General features: G+C 40.4%; 1 pseudogene; it reads left to right on the top strand.

Annotated features, from left to right (window-relative positions):
• The first annotated feature begins 304 nt into the window (after nt 1-304).
• Nucleotides 305-421, top strand: LOC145410847 (5S ribosomal RNA; annotated as a pseudogene).
• The last annotated feature ends 9226 nt before the right edge of the window (nt 422-9647 follow it).

Here is a 9647-nt window from a genome sequence, read left to right as displayed (position 1 = left end):
ACGAAATAGGAGTCCAGAAGTACATCCCACAGCACAAAGAAGCAGATAAGAAAATACAGAAATGGTTCAATACAGAATGTAAAAAATCAAAAGAAAGAAGAGATTTGTTGTGGAATAGATACAGAAGACACAATAGTGAAAGGGCGTATAATAATTACAAACAGGCAAGAAACGATTATACAAGAATAAGGAGGGAAGCCAAAAAAACAGTTTGAGGAGGATATAATAAATAAAAGTAGTGATCAACCAAAGCTGTTTTACAGCTATATCAGAAGCAAAACCAAAGTAAAAGATATAATACAATCAAAACGGCCATACCACGTTGAGTACACCGCTTCCTGTACATCAGCGAAGTTAAGCAACGTTGGGTCTGGTTAGTACTTGGATGGGTGACCGCCTGGGAACACCAGATGCTGTTGGCATCCCTACGTGTCAAGTAGGGTTGGTGGAGGATTAGTGCCCCTCCCTGTAAAACAATTAACTCTAAGCCCTTGACCACCCCGATTGGGATACATGGCGTCTGGCAATGAAAAAAACATTACGGACGAGGGAATCACTTATACACAAGAGAAAGATATTTGTGAAGCACTAAATAAGAATTTCCAATTAGTTTTTACAGAAGAAAAAAATTTTGAGAGGGACTATGTGGAACATGCATGTCCACACATACTACCAGATATACAAATAGCAGAAAAAGTAATACGGGAGGAGTTAAGTAGATTAGACAAAGGAAAAGCAACTGGTCCTGATGAAATTTCATGTTGGGTACTACGAGAATGTGCAAAGGAGTTAAGTAAACCATTATTTTTAATTTTCAAGAAATCCTTGCGTCAAGGTAAACTACCTGATATTTGGAAAAAAAAGCAAATATTGTCCCCTTGTTCAAGAAAGGAAATAGACAAAATCCACTCAACTACCGACCAGTATCACTGACCAGTGTTGTAAGCAAGGTATTAGAAAGCTTATAAGAAAAGCTTGGGTAAATCATCTAGAAGAACACAGTATGAAAACAGAAAGACAGTTTGGTTTCAGAAAAGGAAAATCATGTGTTACTAATCTGTTGAGCTACTATGACAGAGTAACAAACACAATACAGGAAAGGGAAGGATGGGTGGACAGTATCTATTTAGATTTCAAGAAAGCTTTTGACACAGTACCACACTTAAGACTTTTATGAAAACTGTACCATCAAGGAGGAATTCGAGGTAAACTGTTTTGTTGGATGCAAGACTTTCTCATAAAAAGAGAAATGAGAACAGTACTAAGAGGAAACTACTCATCATGGAAAGAAGTGACTAGTGGAGTACCACAGGGTTCAGTGCTGGCACCAATCATGTTTTTAGTGTATATAAATGATATAAACAGTAACACTGGAAATGAGAGCTATCTGAATATGTTTGCAGATGATGCAAAAATACAAAGGAGAATTACTAATACAGACTCTTGTAAAGAGCTACAAGAAGAATTAAATAAACTTCATGAATGGAGTAGTACATGGCAAATGGAATTCAATGTGGACAAGTGTCATGTAATCAAGTTTGGTAAAAGTGGAAAAAGACCTGATTGGGATTATAAGTTAGGAAACAAAACCCTATACACATCAGAAAGAGAGAAAGACCTAGGTGTGATTATCAATAACAGACTATCTCCGGCTCACCACATCAGCGAGAAGGTACGGAACATGTATACACTGCTTGCAAATATGAGAATAGCATTCACATACATAAATGAAGACATGCTAAGAAGGATAATAACATCATTCATTAGACCAACCCTGGAATATGTATCAGTAGTCTGGAGTCCTCATCTCAAAAAGCACATAAACAAGATTGAAAAAATTCAAAGGGCCGCTACAAGATGGATACCAAGCTTAAGGGACCTAAGCTACGAAGAAAGACTAAATAAACTGAATCTACCAACACTATAGGAGAGAAGGAAAAGAGGTGACATGATAATGCTATATAAGTGCATATCAGGGAAGGAGAAAATAGACATATCAGCAAGAGGACACTGCAAAAAACTGCATAAGAAGAGAGGTGATAAAGACGTAAGGAAATTCAGTTTCCCAAACAAAGCAATTGATCAATGGAATGCACTACCAAATGAAATAGTGTGTGCCAAAACAATTCACAAATTTATGGATATGTACGATAAATATGGTTTAAGACACGAGACAGTACGAGCTTGACTCATTCCTGTAAAGATAAAATTAGGTAAGTACAATTAGGTAAGAACACACACACACACACACACACACACACACACACACACACACACACACACACACACAAACACACACACACACATACACACACACACACACACACACTGTACCACGTTTGCGTATGACCAGCTGTACTTACCTAGGAGTGTAGGGCACAAGGAAAACCACACCTATCCGCTCCACTCAGAAAACATACCCTAAGTCAAACGATTTCTTACTAGTAAAAATAAAGGAAAAGAGGATGCGTTCGACATAGTGGTCTTTATTTTCTTCTATTTCATTGTGTCTAATTACCTTATTATTTATTGATTTATTCATTTACTGCAGCGGGGAGTTTGAATGAGCCGTATAAAAACACGAGGGACACCGAGAGAAAAATGTTAATGTTGCCAATTCCAGGTGACATGGTAAATCGAGGTGGCTTTTACCGGTGTTTATGTGGCGGTCAAATCGTTAACCAGAACCAACCACCGGAACCAATTACCGGAAGCAATTACCGCAACTAATCACCGCAACTAATTACCGGATATAAGTACCTTTAAGCCTGAACTAAACACAAGCTTCATATATTACAGCCTATCTATCTGTCTATCTATCTTTTCCTCCGACACGCCATTACTCTATATAATCCAGTCTATCTATCTATCTACGTATCTCTGTCTATCTACGTATACGTATCTGTCTATCTATCTGTCCATTTATCTACCTACCCACCTACCAACCTACCTACTCAAGCTCATTACGCCTCAGTTAATGGGGGTTGGGTAAGCTTCGTATATCTCAGCCAGTCTATCTATCTATTTATCTATCTATCAACTTACCTACCTATCTGTCTATGTATATATCGACCCATCTATCTATCTATCAATCTATCTACCCTACACCTCAGTCAGTGGGCTAATGGGTGGCGGAGTGTGGTAATAGGTTCATTTAACTGTTACATAGTGTCCATTGAAAGACTGCATATCGAGGAAGGTGGATAGAACCAGCCAGCCACTTCACCACAATCATCATCCACTCACTTGATGTGGTGTTGCCTACTTCCTATCCCTTGGTCATTCTCTCTCTCCGTCTGCCTGCCTCCTTCCTACATCTCTCTTTCCTTCCTGTCCTTTTGTTATTATTTTCTCTCCACTTCAGGTGGCTCAACATTGACTGACAAGCCTAATGGCTTCTTGTAACAAAGGAAACCATTTACAATGCTGGGTAGTAACCATATAACCAAACTGGGGGGTGATATGGAGCCTCCTATAGTGCCTCTGTTAACTGGGTGGAGAGATGCAAATGCAGTGTCTATCCAGGAACCAAACCTCCATAATATATTCCCCGCGCCTCGCTGTGGTGAGGGCAAGAAATAGATTTCTATATTTAATGGTAATGGACAAATATATTAAACTCAGAGTAGACTCTTCAAACTGCAGGAATTACATCTACCCTTAATGACATCTACCTTAATTACATCTCCCCTTAATTACATCTACCTTAATTACATCTCCCCTTAATTACATCTACCCTTAATTACATCTACCTTAATTACATCTACTTTAATTACATCTACCCTTAATTACATCTACCCTTAATTACATCTACCCTTAATTACATCTACCTTAATTACATCTCCCCTTAATTACATCTCCTCTTAATTACATCTCCCCTTAATTACATCTACACTTAATTACATCTACCCTTTATTACATCTACCCTTAATTAGATCTACCTTAATTAGATTTACCTCAATTAGATCTACTTTAATTAGATCTACCTCAATTAGATCTACCTTAATTAGATCTACCTCAATTAGATCTACCTTAATTAGATCTATCTTATTAAAGGTACCATAATTAGATCTACCCTTAATTAGATCTACCTTAATTAGGTCTACTGTACCTTAATTAGATCTACCTTAATTAGGTCTACTGTACCTTAATTAGATCTACCTTAATTAGATCTATCTTAATTTAAGGTACCATAATTAGATCTACCTTAATTAGATCTACCATTAATTAGGTCTAACCTTAATTAGATCTACCTCAATTAGATCTACCTTAATTAGATCTATCTTAATTAAAGGTACTATAATTAGATCTACCTTAATTAGGTCTACCCTTAATTAGATCTATCTTAATTAGACCTATCTTAATTAGATCTACCTTAATTAGATCTACCTTAATTAGGTCTATCCTTAATTAGATCTACCTTAATTAGATCTGTCTTAATTAAATCTACCATAATTAGATCTACCTTTAATTAGACTTACCTTAAATAAATCTATCTTAATTAAAGGTACCATAATTAGATCTACCTTATTTAGATCTACCCTTAATTAGGTCTAACCTTAATTAGATCTACTTTTAATTAGATCTACCTTAATTTGATCTATCTTAATTAGAGCTACCATAATTAGATGTCATAAATTACATTAATTAGGGAATCCTTCTGCTTACTCTGTTAACCCCTTAACCACGGGGCGTCACTTTCGTGACGCTTGGGAGCAAGGGATCATACCGCGGGGCGTCGCTTTTGTGATTCTGTGTTATTTTGAATTCACCGGGCTTCCAAGTGGGGGCTTGTATCATTTATCAGTACTGCCAATGTCCAACACTAGTCAGCACTCCTAATCTCATCTGTACTCCCATCCATTTTTGACAATTTAGCCATTTCTCCCCGTTCTTGACTCCCCTCCCTAACCCCCCTCCATTACACTATCCTCTCGCCTGCCCGGCCGTGCTACACTAAGTAAATCTTCCCTGGAATTTTTCACTGATTTCATCCATTGAAATAAGCCCTATGCCCTATTCTTATACCAAATAATATATACAAGAAAGAAATTAGGTAAGTGAGAGTGCCATACACCTGGAATTGGCTAATTATCACCTGACAACACCTCACGTGCACTCGTTCGCTAATTTTCGCTGTTTTTTTCCCCTTGAAAAATGCCATATAATCTATTTTCGTAATAAATATACATATAAGGAGGGAAGGGAGAAGCCTAAGTGATATTTACATTCACCTGGAACTACCTAATTTATAATGTATTGTCTAGATTTCCTGCCAATCATTTCAGTGAAATACATAGCTGTTTCAAGAGCTACGTTGGTAGTGCTGAATAACCCCCTAAGTAGGTCTCAACCCGGGCCGGCCCTCCTCTATCAGTTCTCTCTCATCTTCCGAAGAGGAGGTACGGCTCATCCTCTTGCTGACTTCAGGGCCTTTTTTCACCCCCATGCAAAGGGCCCTGTGACCTTTACCCCCTACTAAACCTCGTGTGGAAAGAGGTAAAGGGCTGACAATCGATAAAAGAGTGACTACGATCTTTCTATTGAGTAAAACAGTGCAAGTGGAATTGTAAATAATGTGTAAACAGCAAGTGAAAGTAATGAATGTAAATATACGTGAACAATGGAAAATAGTTTTATAAGTTACTTCAAGTGACAGTGCATAACACAGTGTAAATAAAATAGAAATGCAAATAACGTAAATAAAATAGAGAACGTAAATAGAAATGTAAATGAGTAGTATTATAAGAATACGAGTATATACCCTAGGAGTAATGAAAGTGAAAGTTTCACTATAGCATGTCTGAATACTATGAGTTATGATAGTGAAGATGAAAGTGACATTCACTCTCAATGCCAGTATACAGGACGAGAAAGTGAATGCTACGTATTTTACTGAAAGAAATTGAATCCCTACAGTGACAATAAACTAATACTACTGAAGGAAACTTATGGATAAAGACTGTAGATATATATAAGTGTTATATAGTAACATAAATATAAAGTGTGAGGGGTTTTATGAATAATAAATGACAAAGTACCAAGGGCGAACTAGCGCAAGTGCAGCGGTCAGACGCGCTCATAATTTTCATTGCTTTCACAGTGGTTTTTTTTTGGGGAGTATGAATCCCAACTACTTGAAAATCACAGAGTAGTGTTTATAGTGTTAATATCTGGCTGTGGTAATCATATTACGGGTTGTCGGGAAGTGTAAAGTGGAGACTTCGTTACCCAACTTCAGAGGTCTCCACAAGTCCTACGGTAACTGACGAAGGCTCAACAAACATTCCAGGAGAAAGCTGAAGGTATGTGCCATAAGCATATATAATTTTAATATTCTAGGACTAATAACTGATTTTTGGCAAATATTTTTTGAGAGTCTGTCGGAGCCCGAATAACCCCGCGGCACACGCAAAACATTGGTAAACATGCCCGCGGTGTAGGGGTTAATCTTTTCTCTCCGTTGGGCTCCTCTGATCACAACCTTATTACCTTAACCTGTCCTATCACTCCGGTGAAGCATGTGGACCCTCCAGGGAAACGTCGTCTGTGGCATTTTGGAGCTGCAGACTGGGAGGCCCTCAGGCAGTACTTCTTTGATTTTCCCTGGAATGATTATTGCTTCCATGGCTGGGAGCCATCTGAGTGTGCCTTGCGCATTACGGAGGTTATTCTCTCGGGCATGGAAGCATACATTCCTTTCTCATACCCTTTGACTAACGCAAGAAAGCCTTGGTTTAATCACGCTTGTTCTAATGCTGTCCGCAACAAGGAGAGGGCCTACAAAAGGTACCGGAGCCAACCCACCCCTGAATCACATCATTTTTACGTTTCTGCCCGGAATCATGCTAAATCTGTTCTTCGCTCTACTAAAAATAATTTCATCCATACTAAATGCTCTCAACTCTCCAACTCGAATTCTTCCCGCTCCTTCTGGCACCTTGCCAAAAATCTTTCTAACAACTTTACCTCATCATCCTTCCCTCCTCTTTTCTACTCTGATGGTACTGTAGCTATTTATTCTACTGATAAAGTAGATCTCTTTGCACAGACTTTCTCCTCCAATTCCACCTTAGACGATTCCGGTGCTGTTCCTCCATCACTACCCCCCTCTGACTTCCTCATGGCTGACATTAAAATTTCTTGTTGATGTATTTTCTGCCATCACTGGCCTCAGTACTAACAAGGCATATGGGCCGGATGGGGTCCCTCCTATTGTTCTCAAGAACTGTGCTTCAGTGCTTACACCCTGCCTAGGCAAACTCTTTCACCATTGTCTGTCAACTTGTGCCTTTCCTTCTTCCTGGAAGTTTGCTCTCATTCAGCCAGTCCCAAAGAAGGGTGACCACTCCCAACCCTCCAACTATCGTCCAATTCCTTTAACGTCCTGTATTTCAAAAGTTTTCAAGTCAATTCTCAATAGAAAAATTTTAAGGCATCTTTCCCATCACAATCTTCTTTCCGATCGTCAGTATGGGTTCCGTCAGGGACGCTCCACTGGACCTTTCAGACTCCTGGTATTCCTCCTTTCGGGACTTTGGTGAAAGCTTTGCCATTGCACTCGACATCTCAAAGGCTTTCGATCGAGTCTGGCATAAATCTTTAATATCCAAACTGGTCTCCTACGGTTTCTATCCTTCTATCTGTGCCTTCATCGCTAGCTTCCTTTCTGGTCGTTCTATAGCCACTGTTGTAGACGGCCATCGTTCTTCTCCTAGATATATCAACAGTGGTGTTCCTCAGGGCTCTGTCCTATCACCAACTCTCTTCCTTTTATTCATCAATGATCTTCTAAACGGTACATCTAACCCTATCCACTCATACGCTGAAGACTCCACCCTTCACCTTTCCATTCGGTTCCCGCAACGCCCATCTCAACAGTTACTGTAGCACAAGTCGAGCAGGGCAGTACTCCCGAGGTGGATGGAAAGCTGATGACAGGGAGTGCTGGAGCTCCCGTTTCATCAGCCCTCAGGACTAGTTCCTGACCATCCCCCTTTGCTGAACTTTTTCAGTGTCTCAGTTACACAGAGAGTAGGCCAGCATGCTCTCCAGTACAAATTTCTCTATCTATCTTCACCAAACTACATGCACAGTACACTCTACACTTCCTATTCAAAATTTACCAAAATGGCGTCAATTCACCTAGCCTCGGAGTCCCCAGGGGGGGGGACCATAAATGCCCCCGCCATCTGCCCCTCTCCCGGTGACGACTCGAGGTGCCTGGAACCACTGTCTGACTCTCTTCTTCTTCATTTCTGCAACATTCGCGGCCTTTCATCTAACTTTCGCTCTGTTGAGCACCACCTCTCCTCCTCTAAACCTCACCTTCTTTTTCTAACGGAGACTCAGCTGTCTGAGGCAACTGACAGCAAACCCTTTTCTGTATCCTCCTACTTTCTCTATACTCATTTCAAAGCCAAAGGTGGCTGTTGTGTATACATACGCAACGACTTATCTTGCTCTCATGTTCATGAACTTGATTCTTCTGAATTCTCCACTCTCTGGCTTCGCCTTTCCTGTCATTCTCTGACTAAATATATCTGTGCTGTTTACTTATCCCCTAATTCTACTGACTATCAAAAATTCTTCGACTATCTTACTTCTACGATGGAACACATTCTGTCCATTTCTCCTTTCTCTGAAATCTCCATTCTTGGAGATTTCAATGTTCACCACCACCTTTGGCTCTCCTCTCCTTTCACGGATCCACCTGGTGAACAAGCCTACATCTTTTCTATCCTTAATGACCTAGAGCAGCTTGTACAGCACCCTACCCGTATCCCTGACCGCCTTGGAGAGAGCTCCAACATACTTGACCTCTTCCTCACAACTAATCCTTCTGCTTACTCTGTTAATCTTTTCTCTCCGTTGGGCTCCTCCGATCACAACCTTATTACCTTAACCTGTCCTATCGCTCCAGTACGGCCTGCGGACCCTCCAGGGAAACGTCATCTCTGGCATTTTGGAGCTGCGGACTGGGAGGCCCTCAGGCAGTACTTCTTTGATTTTCCCTGGAATGATTATTGCTTCCATGGCCAGGAGCCATCTGAGTGTGCCTTGCGCATTACGGAGGTTATTCTCTCGGGCATGGAAGCATACATTCCTTTCTCATATCCTTTGACTAACGCAAGAAAGCCTTGGTTTAATCACGCTTGTTCTAATGCTGTCCGCAACAAGGAGAAGGCCTACAAAAGGTACCAGAGCCAACCCACCCCTGAATCACATAATCTTTACGTTTCTGCCCGGAATCGTGCTAAGTCTGTTCTTCGCTCTACTAAAAATAATTTCATCCATACTAAATGCTCTCAACTCTCCAACTCGAATTCTTCCCGCTCCTTCTGGCACCTTGCCAAAAATCTTTCTAACAACTTTACCTCATCATCCTTCCCTCCTCTTTTCTACTCTGATGGTTCTGTAGCTATTTCTTCTACTGATAAAGCAGAAGAGACTTTCTCCTCCAATTCCACCTTAGACGATTCCGGTGCTGTTCCTCCATCACTTCCCCCCTCTGACTTCCTCATGGCTGACATTAAAATTTCTTCAGTTGATGTATTTTCTGCCATTACTGGCCTCAGTACTAACAAGGCATATGGGCCTGATGGGGTCCCTCCTGTTGTTCTCAAAAACTGTGCTTCTGTGCTTAC

This window comes from Coenobita brevimanus, chromosome 86 (assembly GCF_032717465.1).
Source record: "Coenobita brevimanus isolate Jiangsu-jjx chromosome 86, ASM3271746v2, whole genome shotgun sequence".
In the NCBI taxonomy this organism is placed as follows: domain Eukaryota; kingdom Metazoa; phylum Arthropoda; class Malacostraca; order Decapoda; family Coenobitidae; genus Coenobita; species Coenobita brevimanus.
Note: the sequence above shows the minus strand (reverse complement) of the source record. Positions and strands in the feature narration are given on the sequence as shown.